The 22,331-nt window shown below is 38.0% G+C and overlaps 1 protein-coding gene, 1 long non-coding RNA gene and 1 other non-coding gene across 3 annotated transcripts in view; all 3 read right to left on the reverse strand.

Moving 5' to 3' along the window:
• Positions 1–22,331, reverse strand: part of ZEB1 (zinc finger E-box binding homeobox 1) — a 196,785-nt gene that overhangs the window by 59,545 nt on the left and 114,909 nt on the right.
• LOC104973760 (uncharacterized) overlaps positions 1–22,331 on the reverse strand; it is a 94,228-nt gene continuing 71,897 nt past the window's right edge. The window contains exon 3 of the long non-coding RNA XR_009496864.1: positions 1–22,331. This exon is cut by the window's right edge and continues 10,014 nt beyond it. This is a non-coding gene — a long non-coding RNA (uncharacterized lncRNA).
• Positions 819–877, reverse strand: MIR11998 (microRNA mir-11998). Its single transcript, NR_162323.1, has one exon. It is a non-coding gene; the product is annotated as a microRNA mir-11998 (primary transcript).

Raw genomic sequence — 22,331 nt, forward strand, 5'->3', positions numbered from 1 at the left:
CAGAAAAGAAAACTTCTCTTAGGAGAAGACACAAGACTGGTCCTTAAAAACTAATAAACCACTTCTAGCAAACTGTTCTACGTACATCAGTCTAACTTACTGTCATAATTTAAGAAAGACCTAGAAAACAAGTACACTGAGTCACGTATGAAGCCATATTTCACACGTGTCTGCACTATGTTGAGAGCAGCACAATTCAGGTGGGAGTGCTATGGAACAGACTGGAAGGTGGAGACGCTGCACAAGTACTTCCATTACTGCTAACATCGCTGTGAGGAAAATACCATCACATCGTGTATTCATACTCCTCTTGACCTGAGCATAGTCCCTGACACACTCACTGCCTTCCCCTTCCACAGAGTAGGTACAGAATTATTTGCTGAACTGAATGTGAGCCCACACTTATTTATTTCTCAAGGAAGAAGTCAGTCAGTATATTTAAGTTCTACCGATAATTCAGGAAGATAAAGACAAAGCTGCAATGATAATCAGATTAAAAAATCTTGTCAATTAACACACAACATAGAAAGGAGAGGTCATTTGACAATTTGTAAGGTTAGAGAAAATTTGTGCAAACAGCATGACTCCAGGAAAGAGGAGTGCTGTCCATAAATACTACATTCAATATTTGTCAATCTGGCTTTTAAACTAATTTATAGATAATGTTAACTTACTATCTAGATGTATTTTACTGCACAAAGTTATGATGAGTATGCATATTTAATATAACATACAAGTAATCTAATAAATGGGCTTCCCAGGTGGCTCAGTGGCAAACAATCTGTCTGCCAAGCAGAAGATGCTGGTTCAATCCTTGGGTTGGGAAAACACACTAGAGAAGGAAATGGCAACCCTCTCTAGTATCCTTGCCCGGGAAACCCACGGACAGAGAAGCTTGGTGTGCTGCAGTACAGGAGGTCACAAAGAGTTGGAGATGACTGAGAGACTTAACAGAAATGTAATAAATAATGTACAAAGTGTAATTAGCTAATTTTAAGTCCTTTAAAAATAGAAATCATAGTGATTGTAGAGTGCTCTAAACACTGAACATGCGAGATTTTACTAAACACTAACGGTTTAGCAAATTTGGAGGTAACTTATTTCAATTCCTCTCTAGGTACAATCTTTCTTAAGAGTACCCAATAAACAATAATCACAGACTCTTTTGACATTTTCAAAATAATTTGATAAACATAATTTCAATGAAAGTCAGTGATTCTGAAATTTACCCCTGCAAAAGGGCTGGTGGTTTACAGGGCCTCCAGATACGAGCTATTAATAGACAGACAGCTGAGAGCCACGTCAGCCGGAGGGAGGGCTGCTCCCACGCACAGGACCCCCGTTCTTATTTTCCCCTCTCTCATTACATAGAAATCACTGCATATTCAGAGGATCTGTCTTTGGTCCTCTCTAGTTCTTATTTGGGCCTTTCTCCTATTCTCCATGGGTCCCTCTGTCTGTATCTCTTCCCAAGTTAACTTCCCCTTTTCCTGCTTTATCAAAACTCCCACTCACTCAGGGAGCTTAGTTTAGCCAATGTTTGTATAATTTACTATAATGTTGGCAAAACTGTTAAACAGCAAAATTCTCAGCAGATTAAGTTCAGTCCCAGGAACAGGTGAGGAATGTATATAGACTAAAATAATTCATGCTAAATTATCAATTACTAATAGTTCCTTTCACAGGTAAGCTCTACATTGATAAAAAGGATGCTTTTTAATTTATATGACTTGTTACTTATGTAATACATGCAGTATGACAAAAGTCAATGTGAAGAAGGGATTTAAAATGCATACATAGAAATTATTAAGTTAAAAAGTAGAAAAGCTATATAATCAATAAATCAATCCAAAAGCCAGATCTTTAAATAATTAATAACATAGACAAATCACTAGCCCATTTAACACTAGAAAAAAATTGAGAGGCACAAATATTTAATATTAAAATACAAACAGAGAAGTAACTAACATGACTTACCAACTAAACAAGAGGAATTTAAGAGACAAACTTTATAAATATTTTGCACAAATCTAAGCAAATAAATTTGTAAACATGGATGAAATAACTTTCTTGGAAACTGAAAATGATTATAGCTATATTTATTATTTGATAGAATTTATAAAATTATAGAAGAGAGAGCCAAGGTAGACAGACCATAATATAAATTTGGGAAGATATCAAATAGTTAACCATAAAGTGCCATATGTATACCTAGGTGAACTTCAGGATCTTCGAAAGACTGATAATTCTGTTGCTTTTTCAAAGGAGAGGAAAATGAAGAGTCCAAGTTCTTTTTATGAGGCCAGCATAATAACAGTCAACTAGAATCTGAGGATGGAGAAGGCGATAGCACTCCACTCCAGTACTCTTGCCTGGAAAATCCCATGGATGGAGGAGCCTGGTGGGCTGCAGTCCATGGGGTCGCTGAGGGTCAGACATGACTGAGCGACTTCCCTTTCGCTTTTCACGTTCATGCATTGGAGAAGGAAATAGCAACCCACTCCAGTGTTCTTGCCTGGAGAATCCCAGGGACGGGGGAGCCTGGTGGGCTGCTGTCTATGGGGTCACACAGAGTTGGACACCACTGAAGCGACTTAGCAGCAGAATCTGAGGAAGACCACACTCTTCCCCTCCCCACATTCCACCCGATAAAATCAGTCTTAATGGTAATCACTGATGTAAAAATTCCAAATATTAAATCCAGGATTATATTAAAAGAATAAAGCAAGCACTACTCAACAGTAAGAAATATATGAAATTCACTACATTAACACAATAAAGGAGAGACAATATGACTTGTATAGAAACTGAAACACATCTGAAAATATTCCCTATTCCTTGTTGATAAATGCTTTTTCATAAAAAGTAAAAATGAAGTTAGTATCCTGATAAACAATTATGTATTGGGAGGCATTTTTAAGATAAAGATGTTTAATGTCATTAGAAATTAGCAGTATTCTAAAAGAACAAGCTGATATTTTAAAGTATGAAAGAAAAGCACAAATAATAGAAAAGAAAAAGCAAAATTATTGTCAGGTGATATGAAGATGCTTCTTTATGGAGAATGCAAGAAAAATTAAGAAATCATTAGCAATGAGAAAATTTGGTAAATAACTAATTATGAATTTAATAGGAAAAAATCAATAGCTTTCCAATAAATCAACAATAACCTGCAAAAGACATAGCAAAAAAAAAAATTCTACTAATATTGATAACTACTCAGAAGATAACACCTATAGGAAAAAAAGAAGCCTGGAGAGCCAGCAGGGAGCTGGCACACTCAACGAGCATGGAAGGATGTGGGTGAATGAAGACATCCCTCTCTGGGGTAGAACGGTTTCATATGGTAAAGATTCAGTTCTACCTAAAATAATCTACAAACTCAATGCAATTCTGGCCCAAGTACTAACATGCTATTCTAGATTCTAAATCCAGATGATCTGGACCAAATGATTCTAAAGCTTACAAGGAGATACAAGAGCACAGTCTCTGGAGTCAGACTGCTTGGTCCTAATCACAGCTTCCTCTCTTATCGGTTGTGTTGCCTTGGGCACATTACTCAATCTTCTCATGCCTCAGTTTCCTCATCTCTAAGATGGGAATGATGATAGCATGTCCATAATAGAGTTGACATAATGAGAAAAAAACTTATATAAGCAAAAACTTCATACAGTACTGCACATAAGTGCTCAACATACGATATTATTATTATTTTCTGGGAAATAAACAAAAATATTCAGGAAAACTCATTAAACTAATAGTTCAGTGATAGAGAGGCTTCCCAGGTGGCACAGGGGTAAAGAATCCGCCTGCCAACATAAGGAGACACCAGAGACACAGGTTCAGTCCCTGGGTCAGGAAATGTCAACCCACTCTAGTATTTTTGCCTGGGAAATCCCATGGACAAAGGAGCCTGGCCTGGCAGGGTACAGTCCATGGGATTGCAAGGAGTCATACATGACTGAGCGTGCATGCATGTGCGCATGCACACACACACACACACACACACACACACACATATGGTGGTGGTGAGGCAGGAGCAAATGGAGTTCCCAGGCTGAGCAAACGGAGTTCACCCCCTATGGACAGAAATTCCGTAACAGAAGGATAAATGGAAGGATAATCTGAGTCCTGCCCAGATACAAGACAGAGACCACATATTTCTCATTCTTGAAGTCAAGGAGACCTTCCCAACTAGAAAGCTCCTTGGAGGTCAAAAGGGGAGTGGTGTCAGTCCACCCATAGCCTCTTCGCTGGAATCCATCTTGGCTGAGAGATGCATGCACACCTATGAGAGGACCCTGAGGTAAACCAAACACTGACTCAGACCCAGGCAAGTCAAAATGACTAGCCAAAGGAAACGGGAAGAAAGGGCTCATGTAAGTGATTTAAACTAGCACAAGGGTGTGACTCTCAGTCTGCCCAAGTGTCTATCTACATACACTCTTCTTCCTCTAATAAATACTTTACTTGTTTCACTACTTTCTGTTCTTGTGGGAATTCTCTACAAAGCAGAAAAGCCAGGGTCTTGTCACTGATCACCAGTCTAGTGACTGGGATTCAGCACTCTCATTGCCATGGCCCAACCTCAATCTCTAGCCGGGAACCAAAACCCTGCTTCAAGCTGCTGCAGGGCGAGGCCACTGGAGATCGGTGGCAGGAGAACATGGATGAGCTGTACCACACAGGAAAGGAATCTCGAAGCCATAGAAATGGAAAGATTTACACCAGCACAGGGGCAGGCAAGCAATCGATGGACCTCACAGAATCCAGAAACAGATCCCCAAACATATGGCGGTCTTGCTCATCAGATTCCCACCTCACAACTTTAACCAAAAGGAAATCTGCATGAGTCAAAGATTTTAATCAACAACTATTAAACCATAAAAGTAACAGAAGAAAGCACAGGCAAATCCTTCTACAGACTTAGTACAAGGAAGGCTGTAATGAAACAGACTCAGAGAATGAACTTATGGTTGCCGGGGGAAGGATGGAGGGAAGGGATAGATAGGGAGATTGGGATGGACAGGTACACACTACTGTATTTAAAATTAATAACCAACAAGGACCTACTGTATAGCAAATAGAACTCTGCTCAATGTCATGTGGCAGCCTAGATGGGAGGGGGGTTTAGGGCACAACGGATATATGTATGTGGACAGCTGAGTCCCTTTGCTGTTCACCTGAAACTGTGACAACATTGTTAACTGGCTACACCCCAATACAAAATAAAAAGTGTTTTTTTTAAGAAAGGCTGTTATAAGCATTTTTTTTTAAGAAAGGCTGTTATAAGCATAACACAAAATCCATGATTATACATAGAAAAATTAAAGTCAAAAGACAACAAACTATGAAAAATGTGCACTACATGCTACCAAAGGTTGATTTATTACACAATTCTTAAAAACCCATGAGAAAATGACCAACCAATAAGAATATGCAAAGAAATTCACACACGACAGCAAGAGTGGCCAATAAACACGTAACAAGAACACTCAACTCTGCCAATTAAAGATGCGTGTGCGTACTCAGTCGTGTCTGACTCTTCATGACCTCATGAACTGTAGCCCACCAGGCTCCTCTGTCCATAGAATTCTCCAAGCAAGAATACTGGAGTGAGTAGCCCTTCAGTGGGAGAACATTCCCTTCACCAGGGGATGTTCCTGACCCCAAGGACTGAACCTGGGTCTCCTGCATTGCAGGAGGATGCTTTGCTGTCTGAGCCACCAGGGACGCCCATCAATTAAAGCCGTATTTACTTTAATCCTATGTTGTTAACATATCATTACTTCTATACAGAACTTCAACTCTCTTGCCTTTCTCTGACTTCAAAGCCCCTATTTTCATTAAATCTCACTTTTCTAGACTCTATACCTCAGTCCTGCTTTCCTGCAAAACCTCCAGAAAACGCTGCCTACACTTGTCTCCGATGTCTCTTTCTATTTGCTTTTATCTTGTCAGGACTGTAAAAGATGCTTACACTGTTAAATCCAATGACAATCGAGCCTCATGTTACACGACCAAGTAGCAGCATTTGACATAATCTGTCACCCTCTCCCTCTTCAAAGCCGTCTTTTTGCTACCCTCTTGGTTTTCCTAATGCACTGCTGCTTTTCAGTTGCTTCCCTTCATCTCCCAACCTCAGTCTCTCTTAGGGCTCTAAACCCGCTTTAATACCCGAGTTCCAGTTTCTCTTCTGAACTCCAGACTTGCACAACCACTGCCTACTTGATGTCTCCACTTGGATGTCCAAGGGCAGACATGCCATACCCCAGGTCCAACTCTCGGGCCTCCCCTGGTCCTCTCCATTTCAGTCAATGGCAACTCTCTTCTTCCAGGTGCTTGGGCCAAAATCCTTCATGTCAGCTTTGACTCCTAATTTTCTCTTATATTCCACATTTAACCCAGAAGGAATGTATCTTAAAATACCTTCAACATCTGACCACTCACTCCCCTACCCCCACCACTCTCTCCAGAACATTCTAACAGGCCCCCATCAGGCCTTCTTCCTTCCTCCTCTGCCTTCTGGCAGTCAGTTCTCAGTACAGCATCCAAACAACCCTCTACAGCATCAGAGGAACCCTGTCACCCTTCTCTCAAACCATGTAATGATTTCCCACCATATCCTCTGTAATTCAGAGGCCCTTCCGGAGCTGTGCCCCACCTGCCACCTCCCAGACGTCACCTCTGCCTTCACGCCTGCTCCTTGCACTCCAGAGGCACTGGCCAAGGAGTCTGCAGTCATGCCGCTCCACCTGGATTGCTCTTCCTGCACGGTTCAGCTTCACCTCCTCAGAGAGGCCTTCCCTGGCTGTGCTGTTTACACACACCCCTCTTCCTGTGATTTCTTTCTGTTTAAAATACTTATTGCCAACTGCCATATTTTACTAAAATTGTCTCTTCTCAATTGGAGTGATGGGAATGTAAAATCCATAGGGGCAAGATTTTTTTCTGTTTTGTTCACTGCTGTGCTTCCCTGTAACAACAAACTGTTCATTAACTCATGGTGTATGCAGAGGCTAAGGAAACAAGTACACGCTTACATGTTGTGTGAATTTGGCAGTGTTTACCAAAATTTTAAATGTTTACCTGTTGATCCAGTAATTTCTTGGAATTTACCCTATAAATTAGCTTACACAGGTGTGCAAATATGCATACATGTTTCTCTCCAAACTTGTTTTTAATTGTAAAACACCTGAGCAGCCACACAAAGTATATCCATTTGTACTAATACAGAAGAGTCCTTCAAAAGAGTCTGATCCCATTCTTGTAGAAAATAGACACAGAGCATATACACATGTATCTAAATATAATTCATGATAATGTCTCGAAGGACATACAAATGAAGAAAGGGGGTAGTGAAAGAGTGATCTGTTTTTTTCTACTTCACTCATTCTATGAGACTGTTTAAATCTTTGTATTACTTAAATTTTGTAAAAGATAAATTTTAAACTTGCAGGGGAAAAGTCTGAAATAAGAGCAGCATATGACTGCTAGTGGTGAACATCAGAAAATTGAACTGGGATCAGGGAAACATTTTCTTGATATTTTTGTTATTTAAATTTTAATAATAGTAGATAAGTATGACTAGAAACAGCATGAAATTTTAAAACAGGTTAAAAATAATGTTTAGGAAGAAAATAAACAAGTTGTAAATATACATCTTGTAGATTCTGAAATAAAACAACTTCTTATTAGAAAATAATAGCCCTACTTTTCTTACATATAAAATATAAAAGACGGCTTCTGTTTCACAGTGTGAGTAGCATTCACCTTTTTAAATCTATAGTTACATAAAAGTATGAAATCATGTAAAATGAAAAGGAAGGTAACACTTGCAGAGGGAGATAAGTGAACACTCAGCCCAGCACTCCCTGCCCTTCCCTGGTGCCCAAAGGCCACCATGCTCATGCTGTTCAGGCGCCCAGGAGGCCCTGAGAGAATGCGCGCCTCCCATCATCAAAGGCAGCTAATGCTCCCAAAGCTCTGGTCAGAGGAACAAACACATCCATACACACAATCGTTTGTTTAACAGCTTCTGCTACATAATTCTAAGTTTTTCTCAATTTACAAAAAAAGTTTTAAGACATATTGTCCTCTACCAATCCCAGAAGGCACTTTTTCCTTGACTGGTTTTGAGACTCATCCATTTGAGGCTGAACTGGTTATGAAAAATAAGATGAACACATAGGACAGGAATTTTATTCTAAATCCTTCATTTAGGTTTTTCAGAAACCTTTTAACTAGTAATATAGTGTGTTTAACTGAAAACTTTTGGCCATATGCTGGACACCACTGCTCACAATGGGAAAAGAAATCACAGAAGTGCAAGAAACAGGCCGTAGCCCCCAGGACAGAGTCTGAGGCTGGGTCCTCACTGGCTTCCAGGGGAGGTGGAACACAGTAATCCAACCAGGGCTCAAGGTACCCAAACTTTCCTGAGGGCATTTCAGTTACTAAATCCTCAAGTTTAGCCTCATAATGGAACTCTCTTCACCCCTCTATGGACTAGACATGGAATATCAAAGATCATACTAACAAGAGTTGAACTGGAATTGATTTCTTAATGAAGAATTAAAAACAATCTATAGGTAACTACATTTTAGTTTTACTGAGATCTTCTAAACATTACATGATATAAGCTTGTGACTTACCAAATTAGGAAGCAGACTAGTTCTTCTGACCTAAGTGCTCCAGAAGGTGGAAGAATGAAGACATATGTTGTCTACAGTCTCTGCTTTTTGAGATATGTGCAATATTTACAAAACATGAGTGATATACATTGAATATTATGATGACAAATGTGATGGCAAATAAGTGCCAAGAGTGTATGCGTACTAAGTCACTTCAGTCATGTCCAATTCTTTACAGCCCTATGGACTGCAGCCCCTCCAGTCTCCTCTGTTGATGGGATTCTCCAGGCAAGAATACTGGAGTGGGTTGCCAGGTCCTCCTCTAGGGGATCGTCCCAACCCAGGGATCAAATCCAATCTTTGATGTCTCCTACATGGCAGGTGGGCACTTTACTACTGACCACCTAGGAAGCCCAGAAGTTAAGAGTGATGGAATAAATAAATACTACAGGATTCCCTATATCATTGAGTCTTAAATCTTTATGCCTTGATAATAAGCTACTAAAATAAAATTGTTAATACTTCTCGTTTTTAATTTGAAATACGTTGAAAAGTTAAATGGATTTGGATTTTGTACCAAAGAATTTCTAGTATTTGGTTGTACCCGTTTTGAGAAGCAGTAGAATGGTAACTATCTTTGGGAAGAACCTTTTCAGAAAATAAATAATATCTAGTAAACAGGAAGATCATGTGAATTCACTACACTTAAATTTTCATATAAACTTTACCTTAACGAAGAAATGAGCTTAGTGGTCAAAGAAATAGAGATTCTAGGAAAAACATAATAAATGGAAACTTTAAGATCATATACAGAAACAGAAAAAGGGGTATTTTTAAAGTATTTAAAAGACATTATGACCTATTGAATTTCTACTGCCAGTGAAAAGGTAAGCCAATCAAATGTAAATAGTTTTACAATCTGCCTCAAGAATACTACATATTCAGTTATTTTATAAATGTAAATTCAGTTAATCTGTATAAGAACCATATGAAGAGTTATTAATATTCTTAGTGAATAGATAAGAAAACTGAGACTTGAAGAGGTTATGGAATTGCCAAAGGTATACCAGTTGTTCTGGAACCAGGATTTCCAATATAAGCTGTGTGGTTCTGGAGATCCTGCTCTGAACCTATATATACTGCTTCCCCAGGCAAGCAGAATGATAGCACCAACAAATCCTCACGAACCAGGAGCAAAGACAGGGTCATAATGAATTATTAAATACTTCACTGACAAGCATTTAATCAAATCTTTCTGACCTCAGAATCTCAGAAAATAAAACTTAAAAATATCATTATTCATCTTTACATCAAGAATGACATTTGAAGACACAAATAATTACAAAATGGCAGTTCAGAGATTGTTTTATTTTCTTGATTTAAATTTCCATTGCACATTCCTGAATTCCAAAATCCTATGCACAGCAAACAAGGGCCTCCAGACTGAATGTTATGGCCTCCAATATCTCTTATCTTTACCTCTTACCAATCTGCCTAATATATTCTATTCCCTAGACATCTCTGATTATTCATGCTCCCCTCTGCCCCTTATCCTCTAATGCCAAATTTCTACTCATTTTTCAGAACTTACATCCAAGCCATCAACAAATCCTGCTAGTCATACCTCTCCATGCCCTTCACTGGATCCTACAGGACCCGCCTCACTGGAACCCTTGCCTCCATCTACCCCATAGCAGCCACAGCGGTATTTTCAAAACACAAAGCAGAATACGCCACTCTCCTTCTTGGAAACTTTCAGTGGCTCTTCCATGATCTGTCACGGCCTGCAGGTTCTGTGTGTTTAGGCCCACACCTTTTTCTGCATGATTCTTACACATCCTCACTAGACTATCATCTTGTTCCTGGCATGTGTCTAGCCAGCCTTGTGCTCTCCAAGCCCTTGTCCTTGCCTTGCCCTCTGAATGGAGTGATGCTCTGCCCCCAGCTCCTTCCACAGTGACTCTCTTCTCCATGTCTCCATCCCAATGTCACAGCCTCAAACCCTCCCATGACCACCCAACCTAACCTGCTCCACCTGTGTTCTCTCTCATCATCCTATTTCTTTCAGAGCAACCAATCTGTAAATCTCTGAACTGTTTAATTATTTGTTTATTTTCTTTCCTTTATATTAGTTTCCTATTGCTGCTGTTAATAGATTACCAGAAACTTAAGAGGTTCAAATTACACATTTGTTATTTTATAATTCTGAAGTCAGAAGTCCAGGATGGGTCTCGCGGGTTAAAATCACGGTGTTGGCAAAGCAAGAGTCTTTCTGGAGGCTCTGCTGCTGCTGCTAAGTTGCTTCAGTTGTGTCTGACTCTGTGCGACCCCATAGATGGCAGCCCACCAGGCTCCCCCGTCCCTGGGATTCTCCAGGCAAGAACACTGGAGTGGGTTGCCGTTTCCTTCTCCAATGCATGAAAGTGAAAAGTGAAAGTGAAGTCGTTCAGTCGTGTCCAACCCTCAGCGACCCCATGGACTGCAGACTTCCAGGCTCCTCCATCCATGGGATTTTCCAGGCTAGAGTACTGGAGTGGGTTGCCATTGCCTTCTCCGTCTGGAGGCTCTAGGGCAGTGTATTTTCTTGTCTTTTCCAACTTTTAGAGGCTGCCACATATTCTGCCCTTCCTACTTCAAAGAAGCAATGGCAGCAGAGACTCTTTAACATCACAACATTCCAACACTGACCCTACTTTTGTCTCTTATCTCCACTTTTAAGGGCCCTTACCATTGCCTGGTGGCTCAGACTGTAAAGAATCGGCCTGCAATGCAGGAGACTCGGGTTCAATCCCTGGGTGGGGAAGATCCCCTGGAGGAGGAAATGGCAACCCACTCCAGTACTCTTACCTGGAGAATCCCATAGACAGAGGAGCCTAGTGGGCTACAGTCAGTGGGGTCGCAAGGAGTCAGACATGACTGAGTGACTAACATACCATCAGGACCAACTGGATAATTCAAAATAGTCTCATTTTAATATCAGCTGATTAGCAAGCTGAATTTTTTCTGCTACTTTAATTTTTTTGTCAAGTAATGTGACATATTTACAAGTTCTGGGGATTAGGACACAGGCATCTTGGGAGGCCATTATTCAATCTACTGTACTTTCCCACTAAAGTGTAAGCTCCACAAGGGCAGACATTGTCTTGTTCACTCCAGGAGTCTAGTTCCAAGCATTACAGGGCCTACTGAAAGCATTCAAGAAATTTGTTGAATTATTTAAAATGCTACCGCTTTGGTGATGTTCTTAACTTGTCAAGACTCTTGTTTTAACCTCTGTGATCTTATAGAAATTTTTACACTTCCTGTGATAGTGTATACATTCCGTTATGTTTTCATTAGGTTCACATGCTTACATCAGGTCTTTGGTTACATGTGAAGTGTCCTGATAACATAAATGGTTAAGTGCTGTGAAAGAGGTATTCAGTCAATGATTTTTAAAGTGAAAGAGACTTTAAAAGTTTTCAAAAATTTGTTAATGATTTCGTAATTGTTTTAATGATTCCCTAATAGTGTGGTATATTCTAACAATGTGTCAATAAAGGATCACCTTGCTATGAAATGTATGTTAATAAATTTTAAACTTGAAAAGGATTTGGAGTATAAGTCTCAATCCAATATTTTATATTTGAAACCCAAAGAAGCTAAGTAATTTGTCTAGTTATGCACAAAAATCATGAATCTGGCAAAAGATCCAGTGAAGTTTCTATAAGAATCCACTTCCTGAGGCTGCCATGAAGATGAAATGAATGCATTTAAAAGGACATAAATGCAGGACCTAGCACAGAGCAAGTGCTCGATAAATAATGGGGTCAGTAGATGCTTTTATTGGCATGATTATTATCATAAACATTATATATTTCCAATCTCTCAATAACAGAAATAATTTATGCAAAGTAGACTGTCAATGAATACTTGAGTTAATGAATGATTAAAATATAAAATACAAATAAACAAGGTTACACAATTTTTAACAAGCTAATGCTTTGCTTCTTTCATAGGAAAGGACAGGTAAACGAGAAAAAGCAAAGCAGCAAAGGCCTATCAGTATCACACTGACCTGTGTCATGATGCCTCTCCAACCTGTCCTTACTAATGGCACTTGCCCTCCTCCCTTATCATCTGTTTTGGCAAGGATACAAGCATTTATATAACACTGCTAAGGTGCTATGTCATTTACCTTATTTACTCTTTGACATCTGCACTGATAAGAAGGCAGTGGTGGGTAAAACTGTTGGTTCTATAGCACAATTCAAAGCAGTAGCAACAAACCGTGTATCTTTGTGTCTTTCACTGCCACTCATTTCCAGTTTAAAAATAATTGCCATTTCACTTAAGAAGGCCTTCATGAAGTAGTAAACATCATTTTATTAAATCTGTATCCTTTAGTACAGGTCTTTTAAATATTCTGTATCACAAAATAGGATGTACACATAAAACATTTCTGCTGGATACCAAAGCATGCAATTGTTTTGAGTTGCCAGCTAAACTATCTGCTTTGTTCACGGTATAGCAATTTTACTTGAAAGAACAGCTAATTATTATTTAAAGTTCAAGATAGACCAATGGATTTTAATGTAACAGACTATGAAATTCATTATATGGTTTCATATTTCACCCACATTGCAACTAAAGAGTTGCTACTTGATGAATTTTGGTGCAATAATCAAAGAATATCCCCAATTATCTGATAGAGCTAATTCCAACTACATAACTGTGTGAGGCTATATTTTAACATACTTTAACCAAAACAATTTACAACACATTGAAGGCAGAGTAGAAATGTGAACCCAGCTACCTTTACTGTTACTAAATATAAATTTTAAGTGTTTTATTAAGAATAATAAGTATTTTAAGTGTTTTCAGTTTTAATTCTGAAAATAGTAAATATTAATAAACATAACCCACATAAATAAAAGAACTTTGAGGTATTCAAGCATTCTGAAGAGTGTAAAGGGACCCTGAGATCAAAAAATTTTGAGAAATGTGCTGTTTAATAAGGTACCCACTAGTCACATATTATTTTTCATAGTAAAATCAATTAAACTTATAAATAAAATATTAATTCATACCAGACTCAGCTCAAGTGCTCAATAACTACATGTGGCTAGTGGCTATTAGAATATAGAACATTTCTATCATCACAGAAAGTTCTATTGGACAGCGCTTATCTATAACTGTATTTGGGGTCAGTTAATCAGCATCTTACTAAATATCTCTGGTACAATTCTTTCAATATTTTCATACCCATTTTAACTCTAAAAAGAATATATATCTAAACACTAAAACATTAATATCTCTTCTACATATAGATGACATGGTAATGTTATACACATGATACTATATTGTAGCCCATAATGCCTTAAATATACATTACTAGAAATTATGCTGAACAAGAAAGATATCTGTTCAACTGAATAGTTATTAACTCAATAAATATTTATTGTGGGTTTTACATAAGACAAGCCTATGTGATTATTTATTATCTTTCACATTTCAATATATTCCTGTCCAAATTTATAAGCACTGGGTCTCAGTATTTTTTGTTTTTGTGTGTTTATAATAAACTATTTTGTCAAGGGTCAAGTTATGCTGCTTCACTTTATTTTCATAACTAAGGATTTAAACCCAGTCCTTCCCTCTTATTATCTATTGATCATACAAAATAGGTGTTATAGTTCATAATCATAAACCACTAATTATGACTTTCATGTTTTCCAAAGACTTCTGTACATGTGGCTGAAGAAAGCAGTTTTTAAAGTTATATTAAGTTATAGTAAACAATGAAATTATTAAATTTGTTTTGAATGAATTCCTATCACCTAGGGTTTATAGAAGGCTTTTATCTCCTGTATAGTGTTGTAGGATTTCTAACTTTAAAAAATTTTAGCAGCTAATTATTTTGATTTGACAATCCTTATATCCTACTAAAAGCAGGGAATGAAATTTGGGGAAGCTTATTAAAGCTTATTAAAGTTAAAATTTTAAATACATTTTGTTTAAATACACTTTTTTACATATTTTTACATATTAAGAAAGCTGCAAAGTACTTTGGAATACCAAGAAGCTTGGGCGGGCCTGTATTTGTCCTCTGTTCCTCCTCACTCAGTAGATAAGAAATTTACAGTGTAGTGGACATTGCCTCTTATTTCCTGTTTAGTTTAAGGCAGTGCTCCCTGGCAGGCAAGACATTTACAGGGAGGAGAAGAACAGGAGAGATATGTGGGCTTCTGGCCAGGTAGGTACTTTTCTCTGGTCAATGACTGGGACCTGTACCTGGAACTAGGTGAGAGATTAGCTGTTTGCATCTATACAAAAGCCCTCTTCCATTTTAGGACTATGTATCACCCCCTTCATACACCCCGTGAAAGATTCTTTTTGGAGAAAGAAGACAATAGTTTTTCTTAAATCTTCTTTTTGGGTGAAAGAAGCAAAAACATGATCCATAAAACAAACATACTCTTTGTACAGTATAGAGTAGGTACTAATTTGGGGCTTACAAAATCACCCCTCCTCCATGCAGAAGAATGTGTACCATAAATTGAATTGTAGGAATTTATTTCTTCAATAAAAATAAATAAAAACAATTACTATTTAAATTAAGTAATTTTTGTAAACTATAAACTTTATAATATGCTAGCTCCTTAAGCCTGTTTTCAATTTTGTCTTGCTATATAAGTTCATTCTAAACAGTGTTTCTGTAACCAGAAAGGCTTATGATCTAAATAAGAGCTAACATATTTTCATAAACTGCTTTATTTTCCATATAAACTGTTTGTATGCTTATGCAGCAAATTATTTTCCAAGAAACATTAATCTATGGTTAAGAGTAAAAGTTTGACACTATATTGGCAGAGGTAGAATTTTTTTAAAGTAAAATCAGATTTTATGATTCAAATTGGCTTGTTAAATTTTAGTATGGAAAAATTAGGAAACAGATAAAAGTTATATGACTACTTATTAAACTGAAAAAAGAAATAATGTTTACAAAATTCAAATCATGCCTCTATACAGTAGCAATCTAAAATACTATGTTAAAAAGGTAGTATTTAGGGGCTTCCCTAGTGGTCCAGTGCTTAAGACTCCACACTCCCAACACAGGAGGCCCAGGCTCGACCCCTGGTCAGGGAACTAGATCCCATATGCCACGACTAAGAGCCCTCAGGCTTAACTAAGACCTGGTGTAGCCAAATAAATTAAAAATAAATGAAATACAAAATAAAATAAGGAGGCAATTCATTAAAAGAAGCCATAAAGGTTAATCTAACAATGTAACAGAGACTTTGGGGTCCAACTGATTTGAGTATAAATCATGGGTCAAACACTCAATGGGTGGTGGTTCTTGAGTAAGTTTTCTTCTTAAGTCTTGGTTTCCATACATATGACACAATAATAACTACTTCAAGGCTGTTTTCAGGACTGAATTAGTCAATTTCTATAAACTGCTTCATACAGTAAAGGATACACAGTAAATAATTAATGAATGATCCTACACATCACACACACAGTTTCCCCAGGACATAAATATACTTGCAAGCATTTTACACTGATTCACTTTAGTAATCCACACCTGATATATTTTATTTAAAAAATTTTACTACGTCAAATATCACTTAGAAGTTTAAATAGGAATACGACCCAGCAATCCCACTGCTGGGCATACACACTGAGGAAACCAGAACTGAAAGAGACACATGTACCCCAATGTTCATCGCAGCACTGTTTATAATAGCCAGGACACGGAAGCAACCTAGTTGTCCATCAGATGAATGGATAAGAAAGCTGTGGTACATATACACAATGGAGTATTACTCAGCCATTAAAAAGAATACATTTGAATCAGTTCTAATGAGGTGGATGAAACTCGAGCCTATTATACAGAGTGAAGTAAGCCAGAAAGAAAAACACCAATATAGTATACAAACACATATATATGGAATTTAGAAAGATGGTAATGATAACCCTGTATGTGAGACAGCAAGAGACACAGATGTATAGAACAGTCTTTTGGACTCTGTGGGAGAGGGAGAGGGTAGGATGATTTGGGAGAATGGCACTGAAACATGTATAATATCATACGTGAAACGAATCGCCAGTCCAGGTTTGATGCATGATACAGGGTGCTCGGGGCTGGTGCACTGGGATGACCCAGAGGGATGGGACAGGGAGGGAGGTGGGAGGGGGGTTCAGGATGGGGAACACGTGTACATCCGTGGCAGATTCATGTTGATGTATGGCAAAACTAATACAATATTGTAAAGTAATTAGCCTCCAATTAAAATAAATTTGTATTAAAAATATTTTTTTAAAGTTTAAATAAGAAAATTAAGATATGGAGCCTATTATACAGAGTGAAGTAAGCCAGAAAGAAAAACACCAATATAGTATACTAACGCATATATATGGAATTTAGAAAGATTGTAACAATAACCCTGTATACGAGACAGCAAAAGAGACACTGATGTATAGAACAGTCTTTTGGAGTCTGTGGGAGAGGGAGAGGGTGGGATGATTTGGGAGAATGGCATTGAAACATGTATAATATCATATATGAAACGAGTCGCCAGTCCAGGTTCTATGCACGATACTGGATGCTTGGGGCTGGTGCACTGGGACGACCCAGAGGGATGGTATGGGGAGGGAGGAGGGTTCAGGATGGGGAACACATGTATACCTGTGGTGGATTCATTTTGATATATGGCAAAACCAATACAATATTGTAAAGGTAAAAAATAAAATTAAATTAAAAAAAAAGAAAATGAAGATACTTAAATTAAAAAAGTCATATGCAATTGCATAAGACTATCAAAAACAGACTCTCAGAATCCTATGAGACTCTTTCACTTAAGTATGAACTCACTCTACAGTGTCCCAGACCGATTCGTTGACTTTGAAAAGCAAGTGTTTCAAATTTTGTATATTTCAGATGGGGGATAAGGAGGGAGGGATAGGGGGAGAGGAAGGAAGAAAGGGAGGGATAGAGAGAATGAGAAAGGAGGAGATTGAGACTAAGTCCTATAATACAGACTGAGCCCCTGGATCAATCAATACCCTGAAGTCGTCACCTCTTGTTTTAATGTTACACGAGCCAATAAAATTCATTCCTTGCCCTCCTCCCGGCTTTAGGCTTGTGCCTACTGATTAAGTTGGGTATCTGAAACTTACAACCCAATAGTATTTATTAATAAACTAGTTATGGGTGAGAATACACTAGGTAGACAAGACATAGGTTTTATTTCTATAACATCCATTATAATTCTTTAGTGAATGATGGTTTTAGCCTTTGTACTCAGGACACTGATCCCCAAGCCTGGAAGCGGCAGCACTATTGCACATATCCCTGAGATGTAACCATGGAATTCCTTTCTGAATTAAGACCAGGTTGCACATACCTGTATGCATCTGTTTTTAACCATACACTTTGATAGTCTGTAAAGAAGATCAAATGGCAACAAAGACTACAAAGATGCAAATGAGATTTTTCTAGTCTCAACAATTTAGAAAAGAAGATAAGAAATTCTTTTTCCAGAAAGACTTCTGCTACATTCATATGAGGAGGTGTACAATTCACAACCTGTTGTCTCAGTTATGCAGAAAGACTACAGCTCTGTGTTTCTGTTTCGGGTATGTCTCCCATCCCCATCATCGGGGAGTGCTCATTAAAGTGTGACTGGAGACCTAGCTAATGGTCGCTATTATAATCTTGCCTTTTTGAGCTAAGAGACTCACCTACAAGAGGTGTTTGTTTAGGGAGAGGGTAAACATGCAAACTAGAGATTTCTGTTGTAGAAGGTGCTATACAATCTGGCACTAGAATTTCCAGGCATCTATCCAGTTATTCACAAACAGGATATGGGTGGGATTAGTGCACTAGGAACAGTCAGATCACAGGACGTCCCAGCTGCAAAACCTCAACAATATGAGGGTTTTCTGGACTACTCCCGGGCTATAAAGTTAGGCTGACACTATAATCAGAGTATCTTAGTAGTCTGAAGACTCTGGAGTGAGTTATAGACATAAAACTGTCTTTCAGGAGGAGTGTTTCACAAGGCCAAAACAATCTAGAACTCAATGAATATCCACAGAGAGCTGTCCAAACTGTCCTGTTTCTCCAAGTATCTCTTAACTAAGAACAGCTATCACCCTAAGTCACTCTGGGGAACAGAGAGTGGAGACTCTTGTTTTCTCTAGGTCACGTGTTTTGTAATTCAACTTGAATCTTCAGATTGACAAAGAGTACAGCAACCCACAGCATCTCCAGACCTTAAAACTGATTTACAAATGACAAAGCCCTTCAACCAGAACATCCTCAGAGCAACACCACGAGATTGTATAGTTGGTGTTCTCATCACCACCTTTTAAGGAAAAAGGCATATAAATTCACACAGAGAGTCAGCAGGAAAGTAAGGATTAAAAGCAGGTCTCTGGAGTTCTCTCCGAAGTACCATGGTATTCCAGGAACAAATTGAAGCCTCTTGCTAGGTGCTCTGAATTTCTCAATTAATCTTCCATAAAACCTTTGTGCTGTTTATATGCATGCATCTAAAATTCTCTTCGATTCCTGCACACAATTATTTCATCCTCTGGTAAACATTTGTATTCTAATTTCTCAATACATGGGTAGATGTTCAGCTCTAGAAAAATATACCCTTAAGTGCCATCAAAACACAAGTTGCTACACAATAATTTTTCAGACTTGCAAAAATGAAACAAGGGAAAAATCAAGGGAAACAGTTAAGCTTCAAGTCAGATAGTTTAAAAACTTTAAAATGGGCACAATTTACATAATTCAAAATTTGTGGGAAACTCTGATGCTTACAGATCACAACTGAGGAAGCAGGTGATGTAGAGTCATACTGGAGGAAGTCGTCATGCTGAGAAATGCAGGGACTTTTACATTAGAGAATTTCTCAGGTTTATTGAGGAACACATATATACACAAATTTTTCTTATGACTTCCCTAAAGTCTATTTTCTCTGAGATCTGTCCTTCCTGCATTTCTGCCAACCTCACTCTTTCTAGAAACCTCACCTTGTGGCTGGGCAGGAATCACTGAGCTGCCGTATTCAAACAAAAAAAATGCATCTTAGCGCTCAGTCTTGAATGTACCTCAGAGTGTTACCACATGACGAGTGCTTTGAGTTCATGATGACGGTGGGCAAACTATTCAGTTAACTACTGGCTAACTCGAAACTACTAAAAATGTATTCAAAATTTTAAAATAATGTCCTCCATTTCCTTTCATCCTTAAAATACTGTCTCATCTAAATTTAATTCAAATTCATGATTTCTGGTCTTTGTATTTACAATTAACAAAGGTCTACTAAACCACCAGGTACACAACTCCTCCTCTTTGCATATATTGTGCTGGCTCAAATTCCTTCAGGAGTACTGACATTCCTCCCAAAGTAACAAGGGCTGAATGTCAACCTTCCAAGTGTTTTCAAATTTTCTGTAATAAAACATATTTTCCCCACTAAAAACAATGAAACTTGGGTTGCATTTATTGTATAGGAATGCTTCAGACAGAACGTCAGTGCTGTGCTTAAGGCACAATTCTCTGTCTATACTGACTGTGTGATTGATAACATACATGAGGTTATTGTTATGAAGCATAAAATGTCGATTCGTAGGCTGAAAAAGGTTTAAAACATAAAATAAATCAATAAAACACTATGATTTGGTAAACCACTTTAAAGAGAAAAACCTACGAAATACATTATGCCAATAACCCACATGTCAAAAAAGAAATTCCCACCTTAGAAAAAGAAATTCCTTGTGAGCAGCATGAACGTTCTAACACAAGTTTAGCACACCAGAAGCTGTCAAGTTCCAATACCTATTATTCACAGCTCTTTAATCACTGCCACAGAGTTGATTATAAACAGCCTCATACGTTTTAAAATAAGGTCATTCTGAAATGAAACAAAAGGCAGTAAATATTCTCATATATAAGGAACTTAAATCCTAATGCACCACAGAACTGTGTATGCTCAAACGTTCAATACAGAGTAGGTTAATCACACCTTTTATTAACCATGTCAAGTGTCTGCTCTGCGTAGATTAAGTGGAATAACTAAATTGCAGCATGAACTAAATCCAACAGCTTAAAAAAATCCCTCCCCAACCAATTTTATTATTGAGACCTTAGGCATTATTCATGGTATCATAAAAGTAAAATATAATAATCAAATTGTTAATCTACTGAAACAATGCCCTGCAAACTCATGACGGAAAGACTAGTCTGTAAGGAAAACTTATACAGCTTCACCGATGACACAGTTGGTGACCTCAAATGTGACCTCCTCTAACGAGAAGAAGGTATAAAATATTTTAACAGAGTGGCAGAACATTTTTCAGAAAAATATTAAATTAAAATTGAGAATAAGGAGATAAAGTACTACTCAGAAGGCAAGGTCCTAAAACAGTAAGCTGAAACCAGTAACTTAAATAAAGACAACAGAAACAAGAGAAACAAAAGTAACAACTTGGCTTTGTATCAAGAGTCCTTTATGACAGCTGGTCATTACAGAATCTCTAGGAAAAATCTCAAGTAGTCTCATGATTCCAGAGTGGTTTCCTATCATCATGGCCCCTGTTAGCATAAGAGGAGTATGTAACTACAACCCTTTGTTTGGGAACTTTAAGCTAATAGAATGAAAAGACTGGACCTGAAGAACATTTGATTCCAAGAGTCCCATGGACTGCAAGGAGACCCAACCAGTCCATTCTAAAGGAGATCAGTCCTGGGTGTTCTTTGGAAGGGATGATGCTAAAGCTGAAACTCCAGTACTTTGCCACCTTATGTGAAGAGTTGACTCATTGGAAAAGACTCTGATGCTGGGAAGGATTGGAGGCAGGAGGAAAAGGGGACGACAGAGGATGAGATGGCTGGATGGCATCACCAACTCAATGGACGTGGATTTGGGTGAACTCTGGGAGTTGGTGATGGACAGGGAGGCCTGGCAAGCTGCGATTCATGGGGTTGCAAAGAGTCGGACACGACTGAGAGACTGAACTGAACTGAACTGAACCATGTTTGCCTTTAATTGACTACTTTAGGATTTCCCCATGAAGTTTTCAGACTAAAAATCCTGAAGTTTTTTCTGGAAGAGCAAACTTGCTAAGTGAGCAACTTTCCCCCACTTTTCCATTTCTTCCTAACAAGTGTGCCTGCCTATAGTTACAAATTACATTCTGGGAAGAGATAAATTAAAAAGTTTGTGCCAACTTAGCTCCTGAACACTGATCCTTATGCATTTACATTATGTAGTAACACAACCTTTGTGGAGAACACCTACAGCGTAAACTCGTTATCAGAACAATAATTGGTAATGATAATAATTTTCCTCTTTTCCTGTGAAAACAGGAAAGAAAAACATGCACTAACATTTTACGATCTTAAAAAAATCACATCATGTCCCACTTTCTACTGAATCATTCACTTCCCTCCACTGGTTTTAGAACTATTAGCTTAAAAAGCATTATTTCTTGCATAATAAACAGTTACTCACCTCCTGGACTTTGTTTCCCATTTAAAATAGATTCATTTTTAAAGAAAAGCTTTTAGTTAATTGTAGTTAGTTACTTTTGACAAGGTAAGTACCAAGAGAAAATGCTGACCGTAGAGAAAGCCATGAGACTACTCTCTGCCCATATTCCAAAACAAGAGCTACATAGAGCTTTCTGAAATTAACTCAG

This window comes from Bos taurus, chromosome 13 (assembly GCF_002263795.3).
Source record: "Bos taurus isolate L1 Dominette 01449 registration number 42190680 breed Hereford chromosome 13, ARS-UCD2.0, whole genome shotgun sequence".
NCBI lineage: Eukaryota > Metazoa > Chordata > Mammalia > Artiodactyla > Bovidae > Bos > Bos taurus.